The sequence below is a fragment of the Propithecus coquereli genome, unplaced genomic scaffold (assembly GCF_000956105.1).
Source record: "Propithecus coquereli isolate 6110/MARCELLA unplaced genomic scaffold, Pcoq_1.0 Scaffold178, whole genome shotgun sequence".
NCBI classification, from domain to species: domain Eukaryota; kingdom Metazoa; phylum Chordata; class Mammalia; order Primates; family Indriidae; genus Propithecus; species Propithecus coquereli.
In genome coordinates this window covers 805,776-824,688 of record NW_012142523.1, presented here as the reverse complement: position 1 = coordinate 824,688, position 18,913 = coordinate 805,776, and positions in this window count along the sequence as shown.

Genomic DNA, 18,913 nt, shown 5'->3' with positions numbered 1-18,913 from the left:
CGTGTGCGGGAGGGTTGCCGGTCCCTGGAGACCCCTGGGGCAGGGACAGGGGACTTCTTTGTACCCCACCGAGCGCCGGCGGACCTGCTCCCTCAGTGGGACCTCCCTGCACCTCGGGGACTGCGGGGGGCTCCGGGGGCGTGGGGAAGAGGATGTCAGGGGTTCCGCAGGAATCTGCCCGGAGGAGGGCAGAGCCGGCTGGGAACCCAGTCTCACAGCACCCAGGTTACCCCGGAGACTCTTGGCTGCCCGCATCCCTCGCCGCACATCTTTTGGAACCCTCATCCTGGGCCTGGGGGTCCCCCATGCCCCGCACCTGTTGGCTCCGGGACCCAGGCGTTCTCGTCTGCTGGTCCCCTGACCTTGCACCCCGCACTCCGCCTTCCTGCAGGGGGACCGGGGCTGGGGGAGGGGGCCCGGGCAGCCCCCTCCCGAGGCTGCGCTGCCTCGGCTCGCGAGGCCGGGCGCCGGCCCGGCTCCAGGGCGGGCTGTGCTGTGCGCGGGCTCCGCCGGGCTGCGCGCCGCGGGGAGGGGGCAGGCGGGAGGGGCCGCGCGGGGAGGAAGCCCCCGGAGGTCTCCGCGCGGTGCGTCCCAGCCCCGAGACCCAGAGGGCGGAGGGAGACGCTGGTTCCTTCTCGCCGCCCACTTCACGCGTCCATCCATTCGTGCGCCCTTGCTCTCATTCATACCGTCCGCCTCCATTCAACATTCGTGCCCCTGGCCACTCCGCGCTCGGGGCGCACCTAGTGTGTGCCCGCGGGCCCGGGGCAGCTTCGGGGGCCCACAGTGCAGAGACGGAACCCAGCCCCACCCCCCTCGCTGCCTCACCTAGCTGACGAGGACGATGGCACAGGTGGGTCACAGCGGTGTGAGGGAGGACGCTTGCACCGCCTGCAGCCAAGCTCCGGATGCTGCTGGAACAGCCAGCTCCCAGCGATGCCAGAAAGCCCTGCTCGCCCATCTCCCGGCCCTCGATTCTATCTGCCTTGAATCCTTTTTGTTCATACTACTTTCCCCCTCCAAAGACAAGGACGCGAGGTGGAAGGGGGGTGTGTCATTAATTCAACAAATACTACTTATTAAGCCGGGCGTCAGGCAATGAGCTATAATAATACAGCTGCCACTGGTACAGTGCACGCGATGCATGGTCTCATTTCATCTCCACAATGGTAAGGTAGTTATTGTCTCCGCTTTACAGATGAAGACACTGGACTCACATGGGGTGGTGACTTGCCCAAGGTCACACGGCAGAGGCAGAGCTGGGATTCAAGCCCAGGCTCCTCTCAGATCTACCGGCCTCCCTTGCCCTCCCTGCCCCCCTGGCTCTCTCTGGCGGCTGCAGGGAGGCAGGTGCAGAGCCAGACAGTTAACCTCTGGTGTGAGGGGAGCGCCAGGGGGGCCTAGGGAGCTGTCGGGCACAGAAGGGCAGATCAACTCAGCCAGAGCATCAGGACAGGCTTCCTGGAACAGGAGCATCTCCATGGAGACCTGATGAGCAGGAAGGTGGCCCTGCCGTGGGATCGTGGTTTTCAAGGTAGAGGAAACAGCAGGTGTGAAGGTTTGGAGGGAGGGCCCTCTGGGAATCACAGTAGGTGAAGGGTGGCCTCCTGGGCATCAGGCAGTCACCTCGGCTGTCCCCTGCCTCAAGACAGGACCTCTTAACACGTCAAACCCCACCCTCCTCTCCCACCCTCTAAGACTCACACTGCTTCCCTCCTGGGAGGTGATTCCTGAGATGTAACCATCATCTTCCCTGTCACAGACAAAGCCCTTTTCAAAGGTTCTGGAGAAGTGCCGTTAGGCACAGAATGTGTGGGAGGGGAGCTGGGGTGGCACAAGGGATGAGGCCAGTGACCTTCACCTCTGCAGAACAGGAGGGAGGACTGAAGCTCAGCCTAAGACAGAGCTTTGTCCTTGGGGGCAGATATGCATCCTTCCGGTGGGTGATGGGTCATAGCATCCCTGTGGTTCCAGAATTGTCCTGCCTGCCCTAGGCGCTGGCCAAGGTAGGGAGATGGATGGGGGACTCAGAAGAGGGGCTGGCATGTGTGTGTGCATGTATACAGATCTGCACGCATGTGCATATGTGTGTGTTTGTGTTTGAGTCTTGTAATCCAGTGAGGGCTGTGAGTGTGTGTCTAGGGAATCTATTACTAATGTGTGAATGTGTGTGTGTGTGCTTGCGTCTGTGCATATGGGTAGGGGACAGGCTCTGGGTTGACGACTAGGAGTCACCTGGGTGGGATGTGTCTGTTTGGGTCTTGATTTGTCCCTGTGTTTTGATGTTTGTGTCTATGAGGAATGTGCGTGTGTGTTGGGGGCGGGGGTGGAGCTGCATGTGCAACTGTGGTGACTGGCGTTGGTCTCCCAGCGTGTTTCCCTGTGAGTGTGGGCACGCCTTTGTGTCCACGGCCCTGCAAATGTGCATACATGGAACTTGGTACATCCGTTCCCATGGCAATGACTCATCAGATCCCCCCCAGATTAACACCCCTCCGAATCTGGAACTGTGACCGTTTCCTATGGAGGGGCTGGGGAGGGGGCTGCTGCATGTGGGGGGATGGGAGACAGATCGTGTGGGGACACGCAAATGACAGCTGCAGCAAACAAGGTGCAGCCAGTGATGCGGAAGGTACAGATCCGTGTGTGTCTGCGTGGGCAGTGGGCACCCGCTGAGCCCAGCGCAGCCCAGAGCTCAGAACTCCATCATCAGGGCCTCCCAGAGCCCTGGGTAGGAGTGAGCAAGGGGCTCCCCGGCCTCCTGCGATCATTATACATGGCGGGGCACGTGTCTGTGCCGGGAGGGACCTGCAGCTGAGAATCCTCCCACCGGTAACATCCGATTTTGCAGAGCCAGGCTCATCTTCCCTTACGAGAGGTCTCAATTGCCAACCCCCATCCCTGGGTACCCCAAAGATGGCTGCTCCCCATGACAAGGGATCACGAGTGAGTGGCCCACTTAGCCACAGGCTGCGGATGGAAGAAGCTAGCTATTTGGCCTGCATGGCTATGAGGGAGAGTGGGTGTATGTTCACAGAAAATGCTGGGGCCCTAGGGGGACCAGTGCTGCTCTGGAAGACCCACAAGGAGCTGTGGGGTTTTGATCCTTGGGTACAACAGCACTGGCCTCTGGGAACTCCTGGCAAAATGCCCATGCCCAGGGGAGGGACCCAGGGACCTCAGGCCCTCCCTCTCCAGGCTGGACCCTCAGCCCTGGCACCTCCTCTGCCCAGGGAGGCCTGGCCCGGAGCCCTTTCCTTGCCTGCCTGTCTGTCAGCCAGGGCCTACAAGACCTCTTTCCCGGAACCAGCCAGCTCAGCCTTGTTGATCTAATCCTGAGCCTCTGAGCCACAGGTCCTTGTCACATCCATCTTCAAGTGTCAGCTGGGCCCTGGCCCCAGGTGCTACCTCCTTCTCCCTCCCCCTTCCGATGTGACTTACAGTAACCTCTGTCTGGCTAGGACTAGAGTAATTGAAAAGCAATTGGATTTTCAACTTGCTAATGCTGCTTCAGACCTGGGACTGTGGATGGAAAACTCTGGGCAGGGCAGAGGTGTTTTACAGAGGAACGGAGACCACACGCCAAGCACAGTGCGGGTCGGGGAGGAGAACCAGCAGGCTGTGGGGCCAGACAGGGGGCTTCTGTGGGCTGAGTCTAGGGAAGCCCCGGGACAGCTGTGGCTTTGTGGTCCTTGGGCCCAACAGCACTGGCCTCTGGGAGCTCATGCCCAGGAGACGGACCCAGAGACCTCATGTCCCCCTGTCAGGCTGGGCCCTCAGCCTGCGTGCCTCTTCTCCTCAGGCAGGCCCCTCCTTCAGCATCTGGGAGGCTTGAGGGGACCAGCACCCACACAGAGAGCAGGAGCCCAGGGCACCGAGTCAGGCATCCCCAGTGACTCTAAAACTAGACAGCATCTCCAAGCCAGCAGCGGGAGCAAGGGAGACGGGGCTGGAGCCAGCAGCCTTCCGTCTGTCCGCTTACTCACATGCACACTCAACAAACACTGACAGCCAGGTCAGCTGCAGAGATGGGGCCTCCTGCTTAGGCTGGGGAGGCCCTCAGGTAGCAGATGGATGGGGTGGTGCCACATGCAGGAGAATGGAGCCTGCAGAGGCGGGAGGAGGAATGGGGTGCATGAGAACCTACAGAACAAACCAACCAACCCCACACTGCATTGAGTCTGGTGTTGAGGGGAGGTTAGGAGCACAGGACTTGGGGCCAGAAAGGCTGGGTTAGACTGCCAGCTGTGCCACGTGTACTCGGTGATTTTGGGCTCGTCACTTCCGCCACCTCTATGGTAGGCTGAATAATGGCCTCGAAGATGTCCACGTCCTGATACCCAGAACCTGTGGATATGTTAAGTGGCAAAAGGGACTTTGCAGAGGTGGTTAAGAATTTTGAGATGGGGAGATTAGCCTGGATTACACAGGTGGGCCGGGTGTGATTACACGTCCCTCACATGAGGGAGGCAGGAAATCAGAGCCGTAATAGGACACGTGATGATGGAAGCAAGAGAGTGTAGTGACATGAGGAAAGGATCACAAGCCAGTGGGTGGCCATGCAGTGGCCACTAGAAGCTGAAAAAGGCAAGGAAATGGCTTTTCCCCTGAGTCTCCAAAGGAAGCAGCTCCAGCCAACACTTTGATTGTAGACATCTGACCTCCAGAACTGTAAGAGAATGAATTTGTGTTGTTTAAGCCACTAAATTTGGTGGTTATTTTGTTATAGCAGCAATAGGAAACAAATACACATTCTCATTAGGTTAAATGAGTTAATATGTGCAAAGCACTTAGAAAAGTGCCCGACACATAGTTAGCATATATAACATATGTTAGCTATTATTATTTCTGGAAAAACTCTTGGCCTGGGTCAGAGATGGCTGGTCACAGCCATAATCCAACTAGTGGAAAGGCATATCACTTCCACTAACATCAAGTTGACCTGAATTTGGTCACCTGGTTACATGTAGCTGCAAGGGAGGCTGGAAAATGTAACTCAGCTGGTGCCCAGCTGAGATGTAAGGGTTCTATGACTAAAGGAAGAAGGGGAGGTGGTTATTGAAGAACTAGCAGTGTCTGGCACAAATCCTACTATGAAAGACGAGAGGTTTATAGCAAAGGGACTTTCCCTCCAGGTTTTGGTTAGATGCGCATATTTCCAGCTCTGCTTTCTTGAGCCACTAATTTTATGTGCCACCTCTCGACTCCCCACTGTGTAAGATGAGACGTTCTTTATCACTCTTGCTCTCTCCTTCTAACTCCTCTTGCTAAACCACTCCATTTGCACCTAGTTCTGTATTCATAACTAAAATGTTCTACTTTTGTGTGTTATCCGTCTCTGGATTTCAAATATTGAAAATCAATAAAAACGTTTTAAAAAATATTATGATTCTATAAACATTATTCTCTGCAGAGCCAAGTAGTGTCCTGGGACACAGAGACAGGAAACTATAATCTTATGATTTAAATGCTGCTTGAAGGAAAGTGCTCCAGGCTTCGAGTTCAAGTGCGTTCTCCTATACTCCCTCAGCCACTCAAAGTCATGTGACATTTTAATTCACTTGATATTTGGACCATGACCTTCTTATACAACTTTTTGTTCTCCTGGAGTTTCTGGTTGCTTTTCTCTTTCCTTCTGGAGAGAAGAAACATATGCCTTCTAAATCAGGTCATTAAAATATTCCAGCTTCTTAATTACATTATCTGTTGAATGAAGCCCATTTTCTCCAAACCCTCTGACTTCCTGTTCTAATTTTGACTGATGGCTTTATGGTCCTCTAGTATTTCTACTCATTGTACTCCTGGGTTAATTCCACTGTTTTGTGAATCTGTTATCTTTCTCTTTCTTGCATTATGTCTCTATTTTGCTGGAGTGTATCTTCAAATAACATTTTTTAAAGGAGTGCATGGAAGGAAAGCTTTCTGAATCTTCGCATGTCTGAAAATGACTTTAGTTTGTTCTTTCACTTATGAGTCCGAAGGATCAACCAGCAGGCTTCAGATTAGAGTAGGTGGAAGGGGGCGGATAGGCAAGGAGACAACCCAGGCTTCCCCTGGGCCCAGTTAAAGAGGGATTTTCTCTATAGACTGATACTCACTGTAGGGCTTCTGGTCCTGATGAGAAAGATCACTCAATTTCTTTCTTTCTTTTTTTTTTTTTTTTTTTGCAACAGAGTCTCACTCTGTTGCCCTGGCTAGAGTGCTGTGGCGTCAACCTAGCTCACAGCAACCTCAAACTCCTGGGCTCAAGCAATCCTTCTGCCTTAGCCTCCCAAGTATGCTGGGACTACAGGCATGTGCCACCATGCCCGGCTAATTTTTTCTATATATATTTTTAGTTGTCCAGCTAATTTCTTTCTATTTTTAGTAGAGACGGGATCTTGCTCTTCCTCAGGCTGGTCTCGAACTCCTGACCTCGAGCCATCCTCCCACCTCGGGCTCCCAGAGTGCTAGGATTACAGGCTTGAGCCACTGTGCCCGGCCACTCAATTTCTTTAGAAAATAACTCTCTACCATTTTTAAATCTTTCCCCCTCCATGTTCCAGATGTGTGCATTTGTGTGTCTTTGTAGGGGGAAGGCTTATGATTGATACTGGCTTGTTATTCACTAAATAGGCTTTTACTTGAGTATTTTCCAAACTTTTGTTGTTCTCATACCGCATCTCAGTTTTTGCCATATCTTTTTGCTACTTTATTATTATTTGCTTATGGTATTATTTTTCTTTAAATTGACTGTGCTAGTCCTACAAGTATAATCTGTAAATTTGCACAGCCTCTGTCATCAGAAGGGAGTAGGTTTGGGGGAACTACACATAGATAATGCAATAAAGTTCCCTGGGCTCAGGGAACAGACAGGCCATCTCTTAAACAAATTGACTCGAATAACAGAAAAAGAGGAAAAACTTCCCACTGCATTTTCTGTGGCTACTGTAACCTCGATACCCAAACTAGATGAGGCCAATTTGAGACAGGAAGATTTTAGGTCAATTTTTATTATGGACATAGATGCAAATCTCCTAAATACATTATTATCAAACTAAATACAATATAGTAAATATACAATATAATAAATACAGCAATGTATTAAAAATATATAATGACCAAGTAGGGTTTATTCCAGGAATGCAAGAGTATTTCAACATTAGAAAATTATCATTTTAAGTGACAACATGCACAGATTAAAAGACAAAAAGCAGATGGAGAAAAAGCATTTGATAAAATTGAGCAGTTCATAAAAATTCTTAAATAGGAACAGGAGGAACTTTTTTAACTTGATAAAAGGGTATCTTTCTAAAACCTACAGTAATGGTCAAATCTTTCTTTTAGAGACAGGGTCTTACTGTGTTGCCCAGGCTGGAGTGCAGTGGTACGATCACAGTTCACTGTAACCTTGAATGATCCTCCCCTGCCTCAGCCTCCTGAGTAACTGGGACCATCGGTGCACACCACAAGCCCTGCTAATTTTTAAATTTTTCATAGAGGTGGGTTCTTACTATGTTGCCCAGGCTGGATGGTCAAATCTTAGAAGCATCCCTTTAAAGTCAGGAATCCAAAAAGGGTGTTCACTATCACTGTTTCTGCTCAAAGCTGTACTGGATCTCCTAGCCTGTGCAATAAGAAAAAGAAAGCAAACAAATGGCATAAACCACTGGAAAGGAAGAAACAAATTGGTCATTATATATTTATAGATCATGTGATTGTCTACATAGAAAATCCAAGAGATTCTACAAACTATTAAAACTATTGAGAGGTTTTATGTTGACAGACAATTTTCCATGGGTCTGCTGCATTTCTGGATGTCTTGCACACAGAGGCACTAACTGCCGTTTTGTTCTGGACTACCTTTTCGGATTATCTTTTCGGATTATCTTTTCAAGGACGTTTGTGTATCCACCATCTTTGGAACACAGAGTTAGTGTCTCCCTCTGGAGCTGAAGGCAGGTTTGCTTACTGTCCAGTATAATAAAGATAATGCCGCCCTCTGTAGTGTCAACCTGAATAACAGAGACAGAGACTCCCTAAAAGAAAATGATATTTACTCGGGAACAGGCATTGCAATAGGAACACGAGTGTCACAGTGAATTATGTGTACATTTAGGGAGATAAAGGAACACAAAGGTAATTAAAGGAAAAATGAGGAGGATTATATAACTGTTTTCGAGATAATTTTCCTTGGCTACAAGGATCAATAACAAGGGTGGTGCCAGTACGAAGTTAGACAGGCAGTTGCTAGGCAGATGTCCTTGCAAAGTATTTTTTTGTGTAAGGTTGTGATGAGTTTTGCAGAGTCTTTTGTGATAGTTCTTGTTATCAGGCAATTTTGCATGAGAGCCCTCCCTTCCTGGCCTTCCCCTGTTCTATTTGTCAGGGTTTTTAACATAAGTGACCGTTTTGATTCTGACAACTTTCACAGTAGCAAAGGTCAGACATTTGGGTTCCCTAAACTCAACGTTCCTCAGCTAATACGCAAAGGCATTGCATGAGCATCATCCATCTGTCCCCCTGCCGCCCACAATGTCACTTTGGGATTTGGGTGGCGGGTGGCAAGTGGAACTGCTGACTCAGTCATGAAACTCATGCTCCTTGCTGGGCCATGAGTAAAAAAGTCCTTTGTCTCTGACCCAGGACTCTCAAGTCTTCTGCCAATGTCCACGGTGCTGTGGTGGCCAAGGGTCTGAGTTTGGTAAAGTCTCAGACCCTTCTCAGTCTTGATAGTTCAGCCATCTCATTTGCAAATACAATCACGAGCTGCATAATAACATTTTGGTCAGTGACAGATCACATGTACAACAGTGGTCCCATAAGATTATAATGGAGCTGAAAAATTCCTATTGCCTAGTGATGTTGTAGTCGTCATAATATCATATGGCAACACAGTACTCACATGTTTGTGGTGATGCTGTTGTAAACAAACCTACTGCCCTGCTGGTCATATAAAAGTCTGGCACATACAATTACGTACAGTACATAATACTTGATAATGATAATGATTGACTATGTTACTGGTTTATATATTTGCTATACTTCTTGTTGTTGTTGTATAGTAGACTCTTTCTATTTATAAAAAAAGTTAACTGTAAGATAGCCTTAGGCGGGTCCATTTAGGAGGTCATCCAGAACAAGGCACTGTTATCATAGGAGATGACAGGTCCATGCATGTTATTGCCCCCGAAGACCTTCCAGTGGGACAAGATGTGGAGGTAGAAGACAGTGATACTGATAATCCTGACACCTTGCAGGCCTAGGCTAATGTGTTTGTGTCTTACCTTTTAACAAAAAAGTTTAAAAAGTAAAAATAATTTTTCAAATAGAAATAGCTTGTAGAATACGAATATAAAGAAAGAATATTTTGTATAGCTGTACAATGTGTTTGTGCTTTAAGCTAAATATTATTACAAAAGAGTCAAAGGTTTTAAAAAATTAAAAATTTATATAGTCAAAAAGTTACAGTAAGCTAAGGTTATTATTGAAGAAAAAATTTTTAAATAAATTTACTGTAGGCTACTATACAGTGTCTATAAAGTCTACATTAGTGTAAAATAATGTCATAGGTCTTCACATTCTCTCACTACTCACTCACCCAGAGCAACTTCTAGTCCTGCAAGCATCATTCATGGTAAGTGCCCTATACGGGTGTACAATTTTTTATCTTTTATGCTGTATTGTTACTGTACCTTTTCTATGTTTAGATACACAAATACTTACAATTGTGTTACAGTTGCCTACAGTATTCAGTACAGTAACATGCTGTACAGGTGTGTAGCCCAGGAGCCATAGGCTGTACCATAGAGTCTAGGTGTGTAGCAGGCTGTCCTATCTAGGTTTGCACAAGTACGTGCTACGTTGTTCACACAAAGACACAATCTCCTAATGATGCATTTCTCAGAACGTGTCCCCATCATTACGTGGTGTACCACTATACTAAAAACAAGCAGAAAATGCTATTTATAAAATATACCATTTATAAAAGCATGAAAAACTATAAGGTGCCTAGGAATAAATCTAAGAGTTACGCAAGATTTTTATGGAAAAAATTATAAAACTTTATTGATGGCTATTCAAGAAACCCAGATAAATGGAGAGGTATAACTTGACGGTAGAAAAAAAGACTCAATTGTAAAGACGCCAGTTCTCCTCAAATTAATCTACTCCTTTATTTAAATTTCAATAAAGTGTTAAGCAAAGAGTTTTTAAATTAAATTAATGTGTTGGGAAACATGACAAGCTTATCCTAAAGTCATATGAAAGAACAAATAGCCAAGAGTAGCCAAGGCAATTTTGAAGAAAATGAACAAATTGAGGAGAATCACCTTCTACATATCGAGACTTATACAACCAAAGTAATTAAGATAGGGAGGTCCTGGCAGAAGAATATACAAATAAATATTATAGATGGGGCAGAATTGAGAGGTCAGAAACAGAGCTACGTAGTATATGGAAGTTCAACATATGTCCGAGGTGGCATTTAAACCAGTTCCTTCCAATAAATGGTAGTGAGGAAATTGGTTTTCCATACGGAAAAAAGGGAATTACACATCTATTATCACCCTGTTAACAAAACTCCCAAGGAAATGAACCACCATGACTGAGAACCAGTTAGAAACAATAAAGAAAAAATTTAGACCCCCAAGGACTTGAGATATTGGATTTATCAGATACAGAATATAAAATACCTTAATTGTGTAAAAAATGTTTTAATGAATTTAATGTGGAATTACAAAAATGAGCAAGCAACAAAATACTGATCAAGCAGATGTGAAAAAACAACTAGAGATACTAGAAACGATATGCTGAAATTTTTCAAAAAAAGAAAGTAAACTCAGTGACTGGGTCAAATGACAGGTTGGAAACAATGTAGTAATAGAAAGAAAACAAAACAATAATTACCATAAAGTGAGGGCAATGGTTTCCTCTATGACAGAAGGTAAAGGATTGTGATGAGGGGATATCCAGAGAGCTTCCGGGAGTGTTGACCCTCTTCTACTTTAGGACCTGGGGAGTTACAGAGATTTTTGATTTATAATTATTATTTAAGCTGTACAATTATATTTGATATGCTTTTCTATATGCTTGTCATATTTCACAATAAAAAGGTTTGGAAAACACAGTATATTAGATATAGCTGAAGAGAGAATTAGTGAGCTGGAAGAAAGCTGAAGAAATTACCCAGAATGCAATGGACAGAGACAAGGAGATGGAAAACAGGAAAGAAAGTGATGTTGGGGATAAAATGATAGGATGTAACATGTTACTAAAGCAAAGCTCCAGAAAGAGAATAGATAGGGTAGAGGACTGGTGAAAGACAAGAAACACAGGTATTTTTACCTGGACACATTGAGTTGAAACTGCAAAACACCAAAGCTAAAGAAAAACTATTGACAGCCAGAGAGAAAAGACAGATTGCCTAAAATGATCTGCAATTAGGCAGACAACAGACTTTGCAACACAGAAATTGAAGCTAGAAGTCAGGGGAATACTTTCTTCAAAATTCTTAGAAAAAGAAACTGTTGACTTAGGAATATGTACCCAGTAAAGACTATTATTCAAGAATTGGGACTCAGCCAGGTGTGGTGGCTCACGCCTGTAATCCTAGTACTCTGGGAGGCTGAGGTGGGCGGATCCTTTGAGTTCAGGAGTTCAAGACCAGCCTGAGCTAGAGTGAGACCCCATCTCTACTAAAACATTAGAAAGAAATTACTCGGACAGCTAAAAATATACAGAAAAAATTAGCCTGGCATGGTGTTGCATGCCTGTAGTCCCAGCTACCAAGGAGGCTGAGGCAGGAGGATCGCTTGAGCCCAGGAGTTTGAGGTTGCTATGAGCTAGGCTAACGCCACGGCACTCTAGCCTGGGCAACAGAGCCAGACTCTGTCTCAAAAAAATAAAAAACTCAATAGGGAAAGAACAGATTTCTCAACATATGTTGCTTGGACAACTGGATTACCCATATAGAAAAGAATTAAGCTGGACCCCTACCTAACGTGATATATAGACCTCATCTCTAAAAATTAAAAATAAGGTAGTAAATAAATAAAAAAAGAAAATAATCTATGTCTTTCTCTAACTTAGGAAATATAAAAGAACAATAGAATAAACCCAGTGAAAGTAGACAAAGGAAATAATGAGATAAGAGCAAAAATTAATAAAATAGAAAACAAAGAGGATTAATGAGCCCAAAGCTGGTTCTTTGAGAAGATTAATAAAATAGTTAAACCTCTGAGGCTGATTTTAAAAAAAGGAAAGGGAGAAATTCATAAATATTAAGAAGGAATATGATACAATAACCCCAGGAGAGATTTAAAAGATTAAAAACGGAACAATGAGAACAACTATTTCTTTAATGTTATTACGTATTTCTCATTTCCATTTCCTAAGTCAGTTTTCATGGTCTATTTTATAGACACATCCATTATATCTACATTTTCAAATTTATCTGCATAAAATTGTTTCTTATGATTTAAAAAAAATCTATCTACAGTAAAATCCCCTTTTCATTACTAATATTACTGGGATTTCTCTTTTTTTCTGAGTAAGTTTTGTTAGAAATATATTTATTTTATTAGTCATTTGTTTTATTGATCATCTCTCTAGTTGCTTTGTTTTGTTTCGTTGATTTTTCTCTTTTCTTTATGATTTCCTGCTATTTAGGGGGTGTTAGTACGTTGTCTTTTTTCTGATTTCTGAAATTGGATGCTGAATCATTACGGTGCAATCTTTGTTCTTATGCAATATATGTATCTAAGGGTGTGCGCCCAGACCCTCAAGGATTGTTTTAGCTGAGCTCACATTTCACAGTCTAGCTTTCAATGTCAGCCAATTCCTAATATTTTCTATTTTTATTTTTCCTCTTAAATATTTGGGGGTATGATTTTTGTTTTCAAACATAAAGTTATCTTTTTGTTATGGCTTTTTCATTTTATCGTATTGTGGTCAAGAAAGTGGCCTGTACAATATCAATTCTTCACTCTGTGGGCAGACTTGCTTCATGACCTAGTATGCGATCCATTTGTGTAAATGTTCCCTTGTTGCATGAAAAGAATGTCAATTTTCTGATTGTTTGATCAAGCTTCTTAACTGTGTTATTCAATTATTCGACATGTTTACTAATCTTATGGCTATTTGATTTAGTAACTGGGGAGAGAGGAAAGATAAAACTCTTAAAAAGATTATGGATCTATTCCCTTTGGAATTGTCTCAAGTTTTGCCTTCAGTCTGTGGGCCACATTTGGCCCAGTCCTTATTTTTGTAAATAAAGTTTTATTGGAACACATCCATGTTCTTTTATTTATGTATTACCTATAACTGCTTTCTCACTATAATGGTAAGGTTGAAGTTGAGACAGAGACTGTTTGACCTGCAAAGTCTAAAATATGTACTATCTATCCTTTTATAGGAAAAGTTTGCTGACTGTTTTATATAATCTGAGGGCTATGCTGTGAGGGTCAAAGAAGTTCAATATTGCATGTCCCTCATGACATGTTCCCTGTTCGTCATTATGTGATGATGCTCTTATTCACAGTGATGACTTTTGACCTAAAGCCCATTTGTCTGATATTTACAAAGGGACACAAGCTATCTTTTGCTTAATATTTGCCTGGTGTTTCCACCAGGAATGTATTTAGCTGCAAGTAACAAAAGCCAACTACAGTGACTGAAACAAACTGGGGTGTGTTTTCTTTGAATAACGAAAATGCCAGAGTTAGGGCCACTATTCACATTATTTTAACTGTTCTGTGCTGCCACCAGGTACCCAGGCTTGCTCTGTAGTTCCTCTTCATCAGCACTGGCTTGTGGCCTCTGCGCTCATGCTCGTCACATCAAGGCTGCAAGAAGGCTGCTGCATGTCACATTCAGGCATTTGATCACCTGTCAAGCAGGAGAAAGGAAAAAGGAGGAGACATGCCCCAGAAGATCTCCCTTCACATCTCAGTTTCCGTGAGCACCTGTTCCCCAATCACTGACCTAGAGAAATGAGATTCCATGACTGGCATAGGCCAAGTCATGTTCACCCTGTGGGGCTGGTACTTTCCCATTATGAGAAAGAAACTGGGACTGGGGTAGAGACACCCAGATTTCTGCCTGCTGCTTGAGAAAAATCAGGATCCTGTAACAGGGTGCAATGGACAGTGTCAGTCATATCTGGAGGATCTTTTTCAGTATGTTCATGTTATATTTTAGATATGTCTCTCATGAACAGCATAGAGCAGGGTTGCATGTTTTCATTCACCCGATAATCTGTTAATGGTGAAATCAGTCTATTTACATTTTTTGTGATCATCAGCATTTTAAAATTTATTTCTGGCCAGGCGTGTTGGCTCACACCTATAATCCTAGCACTTTGGGAGGCTCACTTGAGGTCAGAAGTGAGTTTGAGACCAGCCTGGGCTACATAGCAAGACCATGTCTCTACAAAAAAACTTGTCTTAAGAGCTGGGCATGGTGGTGCTTGCCTGTAGTCCCAGCTACTCAGGAGGCTGAGGCAGGAGGATCACTTGAGCTCAGGAGTGTGAGGTTGCAGTGAGCTAGGATGATGCCACTGCACCGCACTCTAGCCTGGGCAACGGAGTAAGACCCTGTAGCTCTAAAAAAGTTATTTCTACCATCTGATCTTGTGTTTTTCATTTGCCAGGTGTATTACCAATCGTTATCTACTGCTGGGTAACAAATTACCCCCAAACTGAACTGCTCAAAACAACAAACATTTATTACCTCGCACAGCTTCTTAGGGTGGGAATCTGGGAACCATGTCTCTAGAGGATTCTGGCTCAGACTCACTGAAGTTGCAGTCAAGCTGCCAGCCAGGGCGTTTACTCACATGGCTGGGGGCAGGAGGCTTCGGTTTCTGGTCACATGGGCCCCTCCTTGGGGTTGCTGACCACATGGCTTTCCCAGCATGAGTGATCCAGGACAGAGAGTGAGCTCAGAGAGAGCACAACCAAAAAGGAAGCCACAGGCCTTTTCTAATAGGGTCACCAGATTTAGCAAGTAACAATACGGGATGCCCAGTTAAATTTAAATTTTAGAGATTATTTCAATATTTGTATGCGACACACTTATATTAAAAAATTATTGACTTATACTAAAAAATATAAATTTGGCTGGGCTTCCTATATATTATCTGGTAACCCTATTTATAACCTAATCTTGGGCACAAGACTGGCTACCTAATCTGTGGGGCCCATTGTTAAAATAGTATTAAGAATTTCAAGTCAGCAAGAGCAGAACGTGAAACCAAGCATGGAACCCTTCCGAGGATGGCGCCCGTATAGCCGGCCCTGCTCCGAAGTGACATACCACCAGTTCTGCCATATTCTATTGGACAGAAACAAGTCACTAAGTCCAGGCGGCACATTATGGGAGAGGACCACACAAGGGCACGGGTCCCAAGAGGCGGGGATCATTGGTGCCATTGGAAACTAGCAACTGCACCAAGTTTTCCTTTGCTTCTTTTGTTGGTCATTTCCTGTCTGGTGGTGGATTGATTGGATTTTCCTCATTCCCTTTGTTTTCTCTCTATTGGCTTAGAATACATTCTGTTTTTGTTCTTTTGTTAGTCATCCTTAAATTTTTAACATGTACACTTCAGTTAACAAAGTCTGACGTTAATCAATATCCATCTCTAGAACAATCTTAGGATGCTTTTGAACTCTCATCATAGTTTCCTGCTTGACATTTTATTGTTTTACAGTTTTTTAAGTCATGCTTTGTTTTTCTTTTTATTAATCATCAGCCTTTACAAATTTTTTGTTTTAAAGTCTGTGCTTGCTTGAATGTTCTGCATTTAATAATTTCTTTTTGCTCTTTCCTTCTTACGAGCCACGTCTTCCTTCAGAGTTTTATTCCCTAGGTTTTCCGTGTTGTCTTAGTCTGATGTCTTGCCAGAACCGTGGGTCCCCACGATGTTTTCTAGTGATATTTTAGAAGCTTGATTTCATCTCTAGTCATATCCTTTTTGTTGCCAATAGTGTGTATTTTGTGCTAATGATTTGTTCATTTGATGAAGGCTTTTAAAAGAATTAACTCAACTTTGTGTTTTTCATATCATTACATTCTGTTCTATTTTCATTATTTCCTTTCTTTTACTCTCTTTGGGTCTTCTGATTGTCTCGTCCTGGTGTCTTCAGTGGGTGCTTAATTCATTTGTTACCAATTCTTCCTGTTTTTAATAAATGCACTCAAGGCTATAATTTTTCCTCCAAGTTCCACTTTAGCTTATTGTTATTCAGTTTTAAATATCTTGTAATTTCCATTATGATTTTCTTCTTACCTCAATAATGACTTAGAAATGAGTTTTTAAGTTTTATTGGATTTCCTTGGCCAACTTTTATTGTTGATTTTTAATTTTATTGCGTTAGGATGAGAGAATGTGACTGCATGATATTGATTCTTCAAACAAATTTTAGACTTCCATTATTGCCATGTGTGCAGTATTTTTTAAAAATGTTCCACATGGGCTGGAAAACAATGGGTATTCTGAGGGTGGGGGGGTGTAAAGTTTATATTTATTTAGTCAATCGAGGTCCTTAATTATAGTGTTCAAATTTCTGTATTCTTACTAATGTTTTGCTGCTTGATCCGTTGGTTTTAACAAAGTGCATTTAAAATTTCCCACTTTGTTTATAGATTCGTGACTTTCTCTTGCAATTCTGCCAGACTTGCTTTATATGTTTCACCAAAATAAATATATACTGCCAGATAATATAAATTCATGATTATTACATGCCACATACATATAAGTTCACCTTTCTGGCAGATGTTTCCTGTTGTGCGTGTGTTGGTAGGGTTATGGGTTTGGCTGCTGTTACAAAAGACCCTAAAAAATGTTGATTTAAATAAGCTGGAAGTTTATTCCTTGCTCATGTAAAAGCCCACGGTCGTGCTTCCCTGCCTGCTAGCTTCCTGTGGGTTTTGGTAAACGGGGAGGCTATCGGGAGATGAGAGGGAGGAAGGGGAGCGAGGGTGAGGTATTTGTTCTCCAACTCCTGCCCTGGCAGGTCTCTGCTGTAAATGACTCTCTTTCTGGTGACCTCTCCCTCCCTCTCCTTAGCCCTGCAGGCCTAAGGGAAGTGACCCCCACGCTGCTGCTAACCCCAGAGTCCTGCACTCTCTCTTGTGACCCCCCCCACACCCTGCTTTGTCATTACTCCTTTTGAAAATAAACTCTACCCAAATTCTCCTAATTCGAGTTCACCATCTGTTTCCTGTTGAGACCCTCCGTGATGCGCTCGCTTGTGTTTTCAGAAGTCGTTGATTCTGAGTGCCTTCAGGCACACGTGCACTCTCCCGTCCACGCTGGACACAGACCCCACTGCTCTATAATTCTCCGCCACTCCTGGCTCACTCCTGCATCTGCCTAGTCCCAAGGCTTTGCGGTTGAGACCCTGGGTTTGTGGCCCCAGGCTAAGCGAGCCCACCACGCTCAGGTCTGCAGATCGCCATCCTGCCATGGGGAAAGGAGCTACTCAAAGTCCATCAGGAACACCCTCTCCGTGTCCATGTCAACACAAGGCTCAGGTTGGCCGCTGGTCGGATGGCCAAAGCTACCCGTCCCTGGACAATGCTTAGTATCTTGGGATCACGGGGACTCACCTTTGTGGACACTTCACTGCTTTAGTTGGGTCAATACTTTCAGCATGGTGCCTGTCAGCTTCTGCAAGACTGTTAAAAAATTATTCAGTGATACTTGTTAAAGCACTGTCAGAAAGACTTCATTCAGGACCACTGAGATAGGTGTGGGGTCCACCGCAACAGGGTCTTGCGGTGGGAGGAGAGATTGGGCCCAACTCTGAACACAGCTTGGGCGAATGCGGATTTATAGCCAAGGAGCAGGGTGGGGGCAGTCAGTAGAAAATTACTATAAGGAAACATCCGGGGTAAGGGGGGGTTCTAGCTAAAATGATCTAACAGGATTCTTGCTGAAGACAGGCCAGGGTGACCAGACATCACCTGAGGGATGGTGGAGGATGTCAGATGTCGAGGATGGTTGGATGTTGAGGATGTGTTCTGGCTAAACTGACTAAGCAGTTTCTTTTGCTAAAACTGGAGTTTACAAGGATGTGCACAGGTGGGCCTAGGAGAAGGTTCAGGAGCCTGACTAAAGTTTGGCCAAGCAAAGAATCTTTGTCAGGACTCAGAGTTAGCCTGGCCTTTTAAGGTGACTTTGCACCCCTCTGCTCTCATTCATCAGAGACCAGTTTCTTCAGTCTAACTCTCTGTGGGCAAACTTGTTTCTCCCATTTCCTCGCTCTTACGGAATTCCTCAGTCTAGCACAGCTCCCATGCAGAAATAGCAGAAACCACTGTTCCCATTTTACAGACTGGGGAACGGAAGTTCAGCAAAAAAGTGAGCTGAAAAGTGAGCTTCAGGGCACCCAGTGGAGCTTGAACTTGAACCTGGGTCTGTCTGGCTCCGAGTGAGAGGCTTTCTGAGGGAGGTGCGTGTGTGCTGGAGGAAACGGGGAGCCCAAACGGAGGCCCAAGTGGAGGACAGTGCTGTGAAGTCAGGGGAACCCCAAAGCCAGACCTGGACCCTGTCCTGGCCAGGCTGGGGCAGGACGTCTGGGTGAGAGGCAGGCAGCGCGGGCCACCGTTGGCCCGTGGAGTCAGACAGAGATCCACGCCCAGCTCTGCCCCTTCCTGCTTTGCCCCCTGTGCCAGGCCTCACAGAGCAGTTGTGACTCAGTCAGGGAAGGTACGGAAAACACGAAGTCACGGAAGTCATTACAGGGCTCAGGTGGAGACGCTGCGCAGGTGGCTTCTGTTGGCTACCTCTCTGCTGCGGCAGGGGAGGGGTGGATCCAGCCACCAGGGGGCACCACCTCCGAGGCTGACACTGTCTCTGGGCCCTGCATGAGGACATCCTGTTCACTCACTTCCCGGTTTTCCCGGCAGACAGCCCCCAGGCAATACTGAG